The sequence below is a fragment of the Oryx dammah genome, unplaced genomic scaffold (assembly GCF_014754425.2).
Source record: "Oryx dammah isolate SB20612 unplaced genomic scaffold, SCBI_Odam_1.1 HiC_scaffold_11060, whole genome shotgun sequence".
Classification (NCBI taxonomy): domain Eukaryota; kingdom Metazoa; phylum Chordata; class Mammalia; order Artiodactyla; family Bovidae; genus Oryx; species Oryx dammah.
Window position 1 is genome coordinate 1 of NW_024080454.1, and position 15,989 is coordinate 15,989.

Here is a 15,989-nt window from a genome sequence, read left to right on the forward strand (position 1 = left end):
AAAAAAAAAAAACACCCTCCAGAAAGCAGGAATAGAAGGAACATACCTCAACATAATAAAAGCTATATATGACAAACCCACAGCAAACATTATCCTCAATGGTGAAAAATTGAAGTATTTCCCCTAGAGCCAGGAAAAAGATAAGGGTGCCCACTCTCACCACTACTATTCAACATAGTTTTGGAAGTTTTAGCCACAGCAATCAGAGAAGAAAAATAAATAAAAGGAATCCAGATTGGAAAAGAAGAAGTAAAACTCTCACTGTTTGCAGATGACATGATCCTATACAAAGAAAACCCTAAAAACTCCACCAGAAAATTACTAGAGCTAATCAATGAATAAAGTAAAGTGGCAGGATATAAAATCAACACAGAGAAATCCCTTGTATTCCTGTACACTAACAATGAGAAAACAGAAAGAGAAATTAAGGAAACAATTCCATCCACCATTGCAACGAAAAAATAAAATACTTAGGAATATATCTACTTAAAGAAACATAAGACCTATATATAGAAAACTATGAAACACTGGTGAAAGAAATCAAAAAGGACACTAATAGATGGAGAAAGATACCAGGTTCATGGATCAGAAGAACCAGTATAGTGAAAATGGGTATACTACCCAAGGCAATCTTAGATTCAATGCAATCCCTATCATGCTACCAATGGTATTTTTCACAGAGCTAGAACAAATAATTTCACAATTTGTATGGAAATACAAAAAACTTCGAATAGCCAAGGCAATCTTGAGAAAGAAGAATGGAACTCGAAGAATCAACCTGCCTGACCTCAGGCTCTACTACAAAGCCACAGTCATCAAGACAGTATGGTACTGGCACAAAGACAGAAATATAGATCAATGGAACAAAATGAAAGCCCAGAGATAAATCCATGCACCTATGGACACCTTATCTTTGACAAAGGAGGCAAGAATATACAATGGAGAAAAGACAATCTCTTTAACAAGTGGTGCTGGGAAAACTGGTCAACCACTTGTAAAAGAATGAAACTAGAACACTTTCTAACACCATACACAAAAATAAACTCAAAATGGATTAAAGATCTAAACGTAAGACCAGAAACTATGCTACTCCTAGAGGAGAAGATAGGCAAAACACTCTCCAACATACATCACATCAGGATCCTATTTGACCCACCTCCGAGAATATTGGAAATAAAAGCAAAAATAAACAAATGGTACCTAATTAAAATTAAAAGCTTTTGCACAACAAAGGAAACTATAAGACAACCTTCAGAATGGGAGAAAATAATAGCAAACGAATCACTGACAAAGAATTAATCTCAAAAATATACAAGCAACTCCTGCAGCTCAATTCCAGAAAAATAAAGGACCCAATCAAAAAAATGGGCCAAAGAAATAAACAGACATTTCTCCAAAGAAGACATAGAGATGGCTAACAAACACATGAAAAGATGCTCAACATTACTCATTATCAGAGAAATGCAAATCAAAACCACAGTGAGGTACATTTCATGCCAGTCAAAATGGCTGCTATCCAAAAGTCCACAAGCAATAAATACTGGAGAGGGTGTGGAGAAAAGGGAACTATCTTACACTGTTGGTGGGAATGCAAACTAGTACAGCAGCTATGGAGAACAGTGTGGAGATTCCTTAAAAAACTGGAAATAGAACTGCCATATGACCCAGCAATCCAACTCCTGGACATACACACTGAAGAAACCAGAATTGAAAGAGACACGTGTACCCCAATGTTCATCGCAGCACTGTATAATAGCCAGGAGATGGAAACAACCTAGGTGTCCATCAGCAGACAAATGGATAAGAAAGCTGTGGTACATATACACAATGAAATATTACTCAGCCGCTTTTTAGTGGCTTTTTAGAATACATTTGAATCAGTTCTAATGAGGTGGATGAAACTGGAGCCTATTATACAGAGTGAAGTGAGCCAGAAAGGAAAACACCAATACAGTATACTAACACATATATATGGAATTTAGAAAGATGGTAACGATAACCCTGTGTACGAGACAGCAAAAGAGACACAGATGTATAGAACAGTCTTTTGGACTGTGTGAGAGGGAGAGGTAGAGGGTGGGATGATTTAAGAGAACGGCATTGAAACATGTATTTTATCATATGTGAAACGAATCGCCAGTCCAGGTTCAATGCATGATACAGGGTGCTCGGGGCTGGTGCACTAGAATGACCCAGAAGGATGGGATGGGAAGGGAGATGGGTGAGGGTTCAGGATGGGGAACACATGTACACCCATGGCAGATTCATGTCAATGTATGGCAAAACCAATACAATATTGTAAAGTAATTAGCCTCCAATTAAAATAAATTTATATTTTTTTAAAAAAAAGTGAGAGAAGAGAAAGGGGAGGGAGAAGATAAAGTTAACCTGGGGGAGAAAAGGGAAAGTCAAAAGGGGAGAGAGCAATCAAGTCAGTAATCACACCCATAAGTGAACATGGATACTGAAGATTAGATTCTTAAAGGTACAAAATTGATAACAAATACCAAAAGCAGAGATTAAAAATCTAGTGTAGAGGTTAGACTCTTAAAAAACATTATTAAAATACAAAGCAAAATCGCAAAATTATAAAATATATATATTTGAAATTTGCTTTAAAAATAGGGTCTTTTTTGCAAGGTGCTGCTGCTGCTGCTAAGTTGCTTCAGTCATGTCTGACTCTGTGCGACCCCATAGATGGCAGCCCACCAGGCTCCCCCGTCCCTGGGATTCTCAAGGCAAGAACACTGGAGTGGGTTGCCATTTCCTTCTCCAATGCATGAAAGTGAAGAGTGAAAGTGAAGTCGCTCAGTCGTGTCTGACTCAGGTAATAGTAGATTATAAAAATGAAAATTAAACAAGTAATAAAGAACTTAAATTTAAAAAATTTTTAAATGATAATAGCAAATATATATATATAGGGATTTCTCTGGAGTTGTTGTAGGCAGTGTGGGGTCAGTTTAGTTTCAGATAGTTTGTTGTTCCAGCTCGTACTTGTTCTCAAGGTCTATAGGCCCTCTCCAATGCTTAGTCAGTGTTAACTACAGGCTTTTAATCTGTTGCACCAGATTAAAACTGCTCTGCACTTCCAGAGCAGTTCCCTCTTCTATGTTTATTTTGGCTTCCTCTGTTTGCAAGTCTCTTCAGTGTCTACTTTCTGCCCTGACACAAGGGGGTGAAAGTGATCACTTATTTAGGCTCACTTTTTCAGTTGTGTTTTGGGGAGGGAGGGACACTGCAAACAAATATCACTGGCCGTGTGTGGGGAGTGCTCGCAGTGTATGGGCCATACTGAGTTTGCCCCAGCTCAAGGCAGTGTGCACTTCCTGGGTCTGCACTGCTCAAGCTCCCGAGTATTCTGCTGGGGCACTGTCCAGAGTGGGCCCTGCATTTCATGCACTTCCCAGGTCTAAGCCGCTCAGGTTCTCAGGTACTCTGCACAGACTCAGTTGGACGTGCGTTTTGTGCCCTTCCCAGCTCTGAGCAGCTCAGAACAGGTGTTTGGTGAGTGTACTGTCCCAGGTGGGCTGAACATCTTAATCATCTCCCTGGTCCTAGCCACTCGGTTTCTCGGGTGCACCATAAGAGCACCCTCTCAGCTGTGCCATGTGTCTCCTCTGGGGAGTTGATCTCAGGCTGCAACCCTCCTGACGGATGTCAACCATCCAGGATCCCAGGAAGACATGATTAGCAATCGGGAGCCTGCTCACAGTTGGTGGAGGATTCTGGTCTCTGGGGCTGAGATTGGAGCAGCCCCTCAAGCCTTCCAGCTCTGGCTGTCCTCACCTGCCTCTAAGCCTCTGGTGGGGGAGGGGGCCTCTACGCAGCCAGCTAGCTCTCCTTTGGTATTCGCTCAATCCTTTGTTCTGTGAGCAGGCCAGGCTGCATGTTGGAGCCTTTCACAAGAAAGTTCTCTTTTTTCCTCTCTCTGGTGATTCCACAGTTTGCTCGCTGGTGGTGGATGTGAGCATCTGGGCTGCTTCTCCGCTGGCAGTTGCAGTTAGGCGTCCATTCTGTGGGTCGTTTTTTTCCCCTGCCGGTTATGTTGCCCTCTGAGATTCCCAAACTCCCCCACAGACCCGCCTGTCAGAGGGTTTCCTACTGTTTGGAAACTTCTCCTCACTACTCCCTCCCCAGGACAGGTCTCCATCCCTAAGTCTTTTGTCTCTCGTTTTGTCTTTTATATTTTGTCCTACCTCCTTTTGAAGAGAATGGCCTGCCTTTCTGGGTGTCTGGTGTCCTCTGCCAGTGTTCAGAAGTTGTTTCGTGGAAGTTGCTCAGCATTCAAATGATCTTTTGATGAATTTGTGGGGGAGAAATTGGTCACCCTGTCCTATTCCTCTGCCATCTTGGGACCGCACACCCAGCCTACTTCTAAAAGCATGAAATGAGTAGTTGCATTACCTTAGGAGACTTGTGAAATTACAAGGACAGGACAAGCTTTTATCCCTGTTTCCTAGGGTCTAGGTTATTGTCAGACTACAGTCAGCACGGCCCATATGAAGTGTGGCATAAGTGGTAAAATGTCTCTATCCTCTGGAACAGAGAGAAGAACGACAGGACATCTCTCTTAGGAAACTATGCAATTTAGTCAAGTATTTAAAAAAAGATACACTGTGAAGCTCTAGTTCTCCACCTGGTGAAACTATCTTTTAAAAATAAAGGAAAAAGAACAGTTTTTCACAGAGGCAAAAGCTTGAAAGCATTCAGCAGCAGCGTCTCTGCACTACAGAAAATATTAGGGGAAGGCCTGCAGGAGGAATGATGTGGTGCAAGGTGGATATCTAAAACTGTACTAGAGGAGGGAGAACATGGAGGATTGTCAGTCTGAGGATATGTATCCATATCTTTTTATATTTCTAGCTCTATCCCTAATTTAGAGAGAATTTGATGCATTCACAGTGCATTTTCTTGGACTAAAATATTCAAATAATACATTCAAGAGCAAATTAAGTACAGTTGTTGAGAAAATCAGTAAATTGTAATTTAACTCAAAGAAAAGTATCCCAAATAAAACAGAGAAACAAAAATGTAATAATATATGGAAAAGTGTGTAAGAGGTAATATGGGACACAGTGAAAAGACCCTTTGTAAGTAGATACTGATATTACTGGTAGGAGTCCTGTCTCCTGCCTAGAGCTGACTGACAGGAGGACTCCCAGGGAGCAGAAGCTGCAGTGTGTGAGCCCACAGCTGTGGGCATGGAGTAGGTCAGTGGGGATGCGGGCCTCAGTACACTGGGCGGTCAGTGCTGCTGCTCATGTTGCTTTCTGCCCTACTTGTCTCAAGGATGGCTCTGGCTGGAGGGACCTAAGGGACCAAAGCAGAGGACACTCAGTGAGCTCCTGAAGGTAAAAGGGCAATCCTCTGGCAATACCTAGATTGGGCTGTACCAGCAAAGCCGAGTGGGGTTGCCTGGATGAGATATTAGCCAGCCTCCTGGACATCAAAACAAATCTTTAGCTGTGTCAGGAGAGAGTATTCTTTTAAAAACAAAAATTGGAGCACAGTTGTTCTGCAGTGTTGGGTTAGTTCCTGCTGTACAGCAAAGTGAATCAGCTGTGGTATGTGTGCTCAGTCATGTCTAAGTCTGTGTGACCCCATAGACTGTAGCCCATCAGGCTTCCCTTTCTGCGGAATTTTCCAGGCAAGAATACTGAAGTGGGTTGCCATCTCCTTCTCCTGGGAATCTTCTAGAGCCAGGGATCGAACCCTCATCTCTTGAGTCTCCTGCATTGGAGGGCAGATTCTTTACCACTGGCATCACCAGAGAGGAGGGAATCACTTGTATATTTACATATATCCCCACCCTCCATCCCCAGTTTGGATTTCCTCCCCTTTTAGGTCACCACAGAACACTCTTAGAGTTCCTATACCGTGTATAGTAGGTGCTATACAGTAGGTTCTCATTAGTTATGTATTTTATACATAGTATCAGTGTATGTCAATTCAAATCTCCCGATTCATTCCACCCCCTCCTTGGTATACATAAATTTGTTCTGTGTCTATGTTTTATTTCTGCTTGCAATAAGATCATCGATACCATTTTTCTACATTCCACATACATGTGTTACTATACAATATTTGTTTTTCTCTTTCTTAACTCTGTTAAGCCTTACTTAACTGTATGACAGTCTCTAGGTCAATCCACCTCTCTGTAAATGACACAATTTGTTCCTGTTTATGGCTGAGTAATATTACATTCCTTCCAAAGAACACCCAGGGCTGATCTCCTTTAGAACGGACTGGTTGGATCTCCTTGCAGTCCAAGGGACTCTCAAGAATCTTCTCCAACACCACAGTTCAAAAGCATCAATTCTTTGGCACTCAGCCTTCTTCACAGTCCAACTCTTACATCCAAACTTGACTACTGGAAAAACCATAGCCTTGACTAGATGGGCCTTAGTCAGCAAAGTAATGTCTCTGCTTTTGCATATGATATCTCGGTTGGTCATAACTTTTCTTCCAAGGAGTAAGCGTCTTTTAATTTCATGGCTGCAGTCACCATCTGTAGTGATTTTGGAGCCCAAAAAAATAAAGTCTGACACTGTTTCCACTGTTTCCCCATCTATTTCCCATGAAGTGATGGGACCAGATGCCATGATCGTTTTCTGAATGTTGAGCTTTAAGCCAACTTTTTCATTCTCCTCTTTCACTTTCATCAAGAGGCTTTTTAGTTCCTCTTCACTTTCTGCCATAAGGGTGGTGTCATCTGCATATCTGAGGTTATTGATATTTCTCCCAGCAATCTTGATTCCAGCTTGTGTTTCTTCCAGTCCAGCGTTTCTCATGATGTACTCTGCATATAAGTTAAATAAGCAGGGCAGTGCTTTGGCCACCTCATGAGAAGAGTTGACTCATTGGAAAAGACTTTGATGCTGGGAGGGATTGAGGGCAGGAGGAAAAGGGGACGACAGAGGATGAGATGGCTGGATGGCATCACTGACTCGATGGACGTGAATCTGAGTGAACTCGGGGAGTTGGTGATGGACAGGGAGGCCTGGCGTGCTGTGATTCATGGAGTCGCAAAGAGTCGGACACGACTGAGCGACTGAACTGAACTGAACTGAATATTACATTGTATATATGCATAGCATCTTCATTTTTTCCAATAAATTTATTTATTTTCTGGCTGTATGGGGTCTTAGCTTCAGCATGCAGGATCTTCGTTGCAGTATGTAGGATCTTTCCTTACATTTTGTGTGCTTAGTAGTTACAGGGTATAGGCTTAGTTGCTGCACTGCAGGTGGGATCTTAATTCCCCGACCAGGGATCCAACCCAAGTCCCCTGTTTCAGAAGGTGGATTCTTAACCACTAAACCTGTACCATATATTCTTTACAGGAGTGAGTGTGTTGACTTAGAGCGATAAAACTACAATCATCTGTTGCAGAGTCCTGGAAGCACCCCAGGGTTCTACTTGGTATAGATTTAGTTGAGAAGTCAGCAGTTGGTTTGGCAGGCACAGGAGGCATGGAACTTACAATACCTGAGACAACAGTGGTGGAGAGACTCTTAGAATGTTTGCAACAGCAATTATTATGCAAACATGTACATATTTCAGCATTTTTCAAACCAAAACAAATACGCTGGAAATAACCAGCTGAAAGCTAACTCTTCCTGGAACCCATTCCTTTTTACACATCATCCTATCTTTGCTGACATCATTCACCTCCCTAATCAGCCCATATCCTTTGGGAAGCCACATGTTCATGAGTATCTGTTTCTTGTACTCTCACAACACATGCTTGGAACATTCTCATTTCGTGACAAGTCCTACATGTTCACTGAACTGGGAGCATTGTTAAGGAAAGTCAGACAATAGAGTTGAATGACTTCTCTATACTTTCATGACATCTAATCTCAGCTTACTTCACATTTCTCCTCAACCATCTCTTTTAACTTTTGTGTTGATTTTCATCTTACTCCATTTTTTGGTCCCAAATATTTCCCATTCTTTCTTTAGCCTCCAACCAGATACATTTTGACCATAAAACTGTAAGCTTTAGGTCCACTCCCCTTCCTGGGACAGTTTCAATTACTAGAAAAGGACATAGTGATATGTTGACATAGTCATATATTTTTAAGTAAAATTTTAAAAAATAAGGTATTTTAAGAACAGTTAAAATCACAATTCTTTTTATTCATATTTGGCCTCTTTTACATTTTTGAATGTTTGCAGTTACTTTTTTGTGTAAGTTTTTTTTGTTCATTTTTCTTTTTTGTTTTTGGTAATGAGAAGATCCCCTGGAGGAGGGCATGGCAACCCACTCCAGTATTCTTGCCTGGAGAATCCCCATGGACAGAGGAGCCTGGTGGGCTACAGTCCATGGGGTCACAAAGAGTTGGACACCACTGGGTGACTAAGCACAATGGGACTGTTGAGTCTCTTCAAAATAATTTATTCAGCAAGAATTCAGGTATAACATTGTTGCTGTTGTTTAGTCACTGTGCTGTGCCTAGTCACTCAGTGGTGTCTGACTCTTTGTGACCCCATGGACTGTAGCCCACCAGGCTCCTCTGTTCATGGGAATTCTTCAGGCAAGAATACTGGAGTAGATTGCCATGCCCTCCTCTAGGGAATCTTCCCAACCCACAGATCAAATTTGGGACCCCACACTAAAGGCAGATTCTTTACTGTCTGAGCCACCAGGGAAGCCCAAGAATATTGGAATGGGTAGCCTAACCCTTCTCCAGGGGAGGTTCCTGACCCAAAGATCGAATTGGGGTCTCCTGCATTGCACCACAATTCAAAAGCATCAGTTCTTCAGAGCTCAGCCTTCCTGATGGTCCAACTCTCACATCTGTACATGATTACTGGAAAAACAATAGATTTGACTATATGAACCTTTGTCAGCAAAGTGATGTCTTTGCTTTTAAATACCTTGCTTAGGTTTGTCAGAGCTTTTTTTCCCCCAAGGAGCAAGCGTCTTTTAATTTCAAGGCTATGTCACCATCTGCAGTGATTTTGAACCCCAAGAAAATAAAATTAGCTACTGTTTCCACTCTTTCCCCTTCTATTTGCCATGAAGTGATGGGACTGGATGCCATGATTTTAGTTTTCTGAATGTTCAGTTTTAAGCCAGCTTTTTCACTCTCCTCTTTCATCAAGAGGTTCTTTAGTTCCTCTTCACTTTCTGCCATTAGAGTGATATCATCTACATATCTGAGGTTGTTGATATTTCTCCCGGCAATCTTAATTCCAGCTTGTGATTCATCCACCTGGACATTTTGAATGATTTTCTCTGCATAAAAGTTAAATAAGCGGGGCGACATTATACAGTCTTGATGAACTCCTTTCTCATTACTGACCCAGTCCATTGTTTCATGTGTATGGCTCTCTTTCTTCTTGATATGCATACAGGTTTCTCAGGAGATGGATAAAGCGGACTGATATTTCAATCTCTTTAAGAATTTTCCACAGTTTGTTGTGATTTACACAAAGGCTTTAGTATAGTCAAAGAAGCAGATTTTTTCTGGAATTCCCTTGGTTTTTCTATGAGCCAACATAAGTTACCAATTTGATCTCTGGTTCCTCTGCCCTTTCTAAACCCAGCTCATACATCTGGAAGTTCTCAGTTCATGTACTGCTAGAGCCTAGCTTGAAGGATTTGAGCATAATCTTACTAGCATGGGAAATGAGTGCAATTGTACCATAGTCTGAAGATTCTTTGACATTGCCCTTCTTTGGAATTGGAAAGAAAACTGACCTTTTCCAGTCCTGAGGCATCTACTGAGTTTTCTAAATTTACTGATCTTTAACAGTATCATTTCGGATTTTAAATATTCAGCTGAAATTCAATCACCTCCACTAGCTTTGTTCAGAGTAATGCTTCCTAAAGCCCCCTTGACTTCACGCTCCAGGATGTCTGCCTCTAGGTGAGTGACCACACCATCGTGGTTGTCTGGGTCATTAAGATTTTTTTTTTTAATCGTTCTGTGTATTCTTGCCACCTCTTCTTAATCTCTTCTGCTTCTGTTAGGTTCTTACTGCTTCTGTCCATTATTATGCTCATCCTCGCATGAAATGTTCCCTTGATATCTCCAATTTTTTGAAGAGATTTCTAGTCTTTCCCATTCTATTATTTCTTGTTTCTTTGCATTGCTCATCAAAGAAGGCATTCTCTTCTCTCGTTGTTATTCTCTGGATCTTGTTGGCTATATCTTTTATGTCTTTTCTTTCCTCAGCTATTTGTAAAGCCTCCTTAGACAACCACTTTTTCTTCTTGCATTTCTTTTTCTTTGGGATGGTTTTGATCACTGCCTCCTGTACAATGTTACAAACCTCCATCCATGCCTCTTCAGGCATTCTGTCTACCAGATCTAATCCCTCCTGTCAGTTCAGTTCAGTCACTCAGTCGTGTTTGACTCTTTGCGATCCCATTATTCGCAGCACACCAGGCCTCCCTGTCCATCACCAACTCCCGGAGTTCACTCAGACTCACGTCCATCGAGTCAGTGATGCCATCCAGCCATCTCATGCTCTGTTGACCCCTTCTCCTGCCCCCAATCCCTGCCAGCATCAAAGTCTTTTCCAATGAGTCAACTCTTTGCATGAGGTGGCCAAAGTACTGGAGTTTCAGCTTTAGCATCATTCCTTCCAAAGATATCCCAGGGCTGATCTCCTTCAGAATGGACTGGTTGGATCTTCTTGCAGTCCAAGGGACTCTCAAGAGTCTTCTCCAACACCACAGTTCAAAAGCATCAATTCTTCAGCACTCAGCCTTCTTCACAGTCCAACTCTCACATCCATACATGACCACTGGAAAAACCATAGCTTTGACTAGACGGACCTTTGTTGGCAAAGTAATGTCTCTCTCTGCTTTTCAACATGCTATCTAGGTTGGTCATAACTTTTCTTCCAAGCAGTAAGCGTTTTTAATTTCATGGCTGCAGTCACCATCTGCAGTAATTTTGGAGCCCCCCAAAATAAAGTCTGACACTGTTGCCACTGTTTCCCCACCTATTTCCCATGAAGTGATGGGACCAGATGCTATGATCTTCGTTTTCTGAATGTTGAGCTTTAAGCCAACTTTTTCACTCTCCACTTTCACTTCATCAAGAGGCTTTTTAGTTCCTCTTCACTTTCTGCCATAAGGGTGGTGTCATCTGCATATCTGAGGTTATTGATATTTCTTCCAGTAATCTTGATTCCAGCTTGTGCTTCTTCCAGCCCAGCGTTTCTCATGATGTACTCAATGTTGCAAACCTCCATCCATACTTCTTCAGGCATTCTGTCTACCAGATCTAATCCCTTGAATTCCCTCTACTGTTTAATGAATCATTAGGGATTGGATTTAGGTCATATCTGAAAGGTCTATGGATTTTCTCTACTTTCTTCAGTTTAAGCCTGAATTTTGCAATTATTAATGTTTTAATATTTTAAATTTTTATTTACTTTTAATTCTAGCATAATAGCTGTACAACATTTGTTGGTTTCTGCCATACATCTACATGAATCAACCATAAGTGTACACATGTCCCCCTCCCTCTGGAACCTCCTTCCCACCTCCCACCCGAATGTTTCCATTTTTAAAATATATTTTCTGCATCTGTTGAGATGATCGTATGACTTTTCTCCAGTATTCTGTTAATATGGGGACTTGATTGACTTTGAATTGCAAGCCAAACATGCATCCCCAAGAGAAACATCACTTTGTCTTTATGTGCCAATTCTTTTAGGTGCTGCTGGATTTGATATCCTAAGGTTGTGTTAACTTTTTATGTATATTTGTTTATGAATGTATCAACCCATAGTTTTCCAGTATAATATTTTTCCTGAGATTATATGAAGTGAGGGATGATTCACACAGCTGCTGGTGAATTCACGGTGGCCTAGGTGGAAATGAGTGGGGTTTCTATGATCTCAGATGAAAATTCATGTGAGAATCAGAGAACAAAAGCCACAGGTTTTTGACAGTTACCTTCCCACCCATCTGAGGTTTGGATGTCAGACAGAGAAGGATTTGGGTGAAATCAGATGCTCCCTTTTCTACTAACTTCAGATAAGATAAGGGTGCTGTAGATTGGAGGAAGGCAGGGAGAGGGGAGGGGACAAGTGGGCAATACACGGGTGTCTCCCCAGCAGCCCCAGGGAGCTCTGTGCAGCTGAGCAAGAGCCAGGAGGACCTATCTGTCTGTCTGTCCCAGGAGGACAATCTACCCCTCAATTGTCTTCGCCACATCCTTGGATAGATTCCCATAACACCTGTACACTCACTGCAGAGCAGGGTGAGTCTATATTCAAGACATTATAAGAATCACCTAACTTATCAGGGTGGCAACTGTCCTTTCAGGAGCTCTGGAGCTTTTACATCAGTTTGCTGGGGGTGGGGTGGAATATACATCCTGGGTCAGATAATGAGAAGGGTCCCTGCCCCAGGACCTGCTCACACCAGCTCAACTCACCTTAGCTCCCACAGACACAGGTCTCCATCTTAGAAGAGCACCCAGACAGAGCCTGGTGTGGGTGGAGTGGTGGGCAGAGACAAGGGCCTGGTGTCACTTTGGGCAAGGAGACCTCCCCTGCGTCCCCTCCACAGGGAGAAGCAGCAGCTCTGGACCACCTTGGGGACATGTCCTAAGCCTCCTCCCCGTGAGGACCTTAGAGATTCCCCATCCTAGACCCAGCCCTGTGGGGTAAGCCCAGCAGACTCTTTTCTGGAGGGGGCTGTTGAGTGGGAAGAAGCTCTTAGAGAGTAGGTGGGATCAGGTGAAGAAGAAATCAGACAGTGTGAGCATGAGGCCAAGTTCATGGGCAGGCAGCAGAGGCACAGAAGAAGCAAGAAACCCCAGACCCCTGGACGTCCACTCTGAGTGTGAGACCCAACTCAGTGTGTGTTTATGTGGAAGCAGCTGAGTCCACAACTGGGGTTTTGGATTTAGGATCAAGACTGCCAGAAGAAATATCAATAACCTCAGATATGCAGATGACACCACCCTTATGGCAGAAAGTGAAGAGGAACTAAAAAGCCTCTTGATGAAAGTGAAAGTGGAGAGTGAAAAAGTTGGCTTAAAGCTCAACATTCAGAAAACGAAGATCATGGCATCTGGTCCCATCACTTCATGGGAAATAGATGGGGAAATAGTGAAAATAATGTCAGACTTTATTTTTTTGGGCTCCAAAATCACTGCAGATGGTGATTGCAGCCATGAAATTAAAAGACTCCTTGGAAGAAAAGTTATGACCAACCTAGATAGCATATTGAAAAGCCGAGACATTGAAGTGAAGTGAAGTGAAGTGAAGTGGCTCAGTCGTATCCAACTCTTTGCAACCCCATGGACTATAGCTTATCAGGGTCCTCCGTCCATGGGATTTTCCAGGCAAGAATACTGGAGTGGGTTGCCTGGAGTGGGTTACTGTTTCCTTCTCCAAGGGATCTTCCCTACCCAGGGATCGAACCTGGGTCTCCTGCATTGTAGGCAGACGCTTTATCCTCTAAGCCACCAGGGAAGCAGAGACATTACTTTGCCAACAAAGGTCCGTCTAGTCAAGGCTATGGTTTTTCCAGTGGTCATGTATGGATGTGAGAGTTGGACTGTGAAGAAGGCTGAGTGCTGAAGAATTGATGCTTTTGAACTGTGGTGTTGTAGAAGACTCTTGAGAGTCCCTTGGACTGCAAGGAGATTTAACCAGTCCATTCTGAAGATCAGCCCTGGGATTTCTTTGGAAGGAATGATGCTAAAGCGGAAACTCCAGTACTTTGGCCACCTCATGCAAAGAGTTGACTCATTGGAAAAGATTCTGATGCTGGGAGGGATTGGGGACAGGAGGAAAAGGGGACGACAGAGGATGAGATAGCTGGATGGCATCACTGACTTGATAGACATGAGTCTGAGTGAACTCCGGGAGCTGGTGATGGACAGGGAGGCCTGGCGTGCTGCAATTCATGGGGTCGCAAAGAGTCGGACATGACTGAGCAACTGAACTGAACTGAACTGAGGCCCAAGGAGTGACGGAGTTCAGCACATGAACCTTGACCCTTTGTTCTTCCTCTCCTGTCAGGAGCTTAGGAGAGGGGTCCCTTATCACCCATTATTTTACTTTGGTTGTAGTTCAATTTTGTTAATGGAAACTAGAGGCCCAAAGAAGGACTATAATATGTGCACAGTCACAGGGTGAGTTAGCCGAGGTCATCTCCCCAGCATGGATGAGTGAGGGAAGCTATGTGTCTTCAGCAGATGCTTTACCTCCTCTGAGCCTCAGATTCTCCCTTGTAAGATGAGGATGATTACTCCTACCCCTCAAGACTGCTGGGAAGAAGAAATTTGGTGGATGATGCTCATGACCTGTGGGTCCTGTTGACAGAAGTGATCAGACACTCTGACTGATTTAATGATCATTAACCCTCCCGCACCTATTGAATTTGTGGAGGATCAACATTTGGTGGCTCAGACAGTAAAGAATCTGCCTGCAAAGCAGAATCCATGAGTCCAGAAGATCTCCAGGAGAATGGAATGGCTAACCATTTCAGTATTCTTTCCTACCTGGATAATTCCATTGACAGGGAAGCCTGTTGGGCTACAATCCATGGGGGTCACAAAGAACTGGACATGAATAAGCGACTAACACTTTCACTATCTTTCAGCATCTCACATCATTGAAATCCAGCTGCAGATGGAAGGCACACTGGTGGTCTCCACTGTGGCCATGTCCTCCCTCTCCCCAACCCCCAAAGCCCAATCTCCAGTGAGTAAGCACTCTGTTGTGAATTGCAAGGCCTTTTATTTCTGGTATTACCTACTCAGACACTTGGATGTGGTGGGTTGCTGACACTACTTAGTGATCAGCCAAGTGACTTCCTTGGGCTCCTGGCAGGGACAGTTCCATCAGCAGAGAGAACTTGAGTATATTTTATTCTGTAAGAGAAGGTGCAGAAATCTCGTGAGGCCTCAGAGGTGGACGAGATGTGAAGCTGCACTGGACACAGGGGAGGGACTGGTAGGCTTGTGAGGCTTGGGAGGCTTTGGAGGGAGGCCTCTGGATGTGAGCAGGTAAAGGTGGATAGGTCCCAGGGAATTTTCCTCCAATGGAACAGAGATTGTGGGGTCTCCCTGCAGGGCTGAGGGCAGTCTTCTGTGATGGAATGGAGGACACTGTTGAGGACCACCTGGCAGAGCTCTGGAGTGACACCTGGGAGTCTTCAGGGATGAGCTGACCCCTGTCTGCTTCCTCCCTCTGGCCCTTGTACACTTAAGAGCTGAAACAGCTGCTTGTCCCACCACCTTTAGGGCAGCAGAGAGAGGATTCACCCTTATCCTCGATTCTGGGCATCCCAGGCATGGGGAAGGCAGGAGGACAGCTTTTGGAAGCAGCCTCCTCTTAGGGCATATGAGGCATAAATATCCCTTTGGGGTCTAGGCAACAAGGAGAAATGTAGGGTTTAGGTGAGATGGAGTAGGAACTTAAAAGCAGAAGGGAAAGAATTGATGTTTGGAGAAAGGAAGGACTCAATGTGAATGGATTACAGAAGATTCAGGTTCCTCTGCTGGAGAGGCTGGAGTCAAGGAGGCCAGTGCTGAGGGCCTAACTCCAAAGGCAGGTGGCATCTCAGAGCCAGGAGGGCCTGGAGGGTCCCAGGCCTGTGACCAGGCAGAGCTGAACACTCAAGGCCAGCTCAGGAGCCCCAGGGCTAGACTGAGTCTGTCCGAAGTATACTTCCCCACCCTGTGGGTGTCGGCCACATCCTCTCTACCTCCTCATTCATGAGGTTCTTTCTGCTCTCAGGTTCTCAGGGAAGAGCCAGGGTGGAGAGGAAATGATTCCCCACCCCCACACCCTGCCATCTCCCAGTGCCCTGAGAAGACCCCTGACACTCCTGCCCACACACAGGCACATCCACACACAGCCTGACCCACCAGGATGCTGAGAGCATTCTGCTTATCCTCTTCTGTCAACTTCTCATCAACTCTGTCTTTCAGCCTCCTGGCATTGGCCACTATCGCACTGTTTGTGTTGTATTCTTTCACTTTAGCAATGTATTCTTCAGG

General features: G+C 43.7%; 1 long non-coding RNA gene and 1 other non-coding gene across 2 annotated transcripts; both read right to left on the bottom strand.

Moving 5' to 3' along the window:
* Positions 1 to 13,380: 13,380 nt before the first annotated feature.
* Positions 13,381 to 13,452, bottom strand: TRNAC-ACA. The gene has a single exon. It is a non-coding gene; the product is annotated as a tRNA-Cys (tRNA).
* Positions 13,453 to 14,707: 1,255 nt separating this feature from the next.
* On the bottom strand, positions 14,708 to 15,983 carry LOC120860392. The gene is made up of 2 exons (XR_005720316.1): positions 15,858 to 15,983; positions 14,708 to 14,858 (listed from the first exon to the last, which is right to left on the bottom strand). It is a non-coding gene; the product is annotated as an uncharacterized LOC120860392 (long non-coding RNA).
* Positions 15,984 to 15,989: the final 6 nt, after the last annotated feature.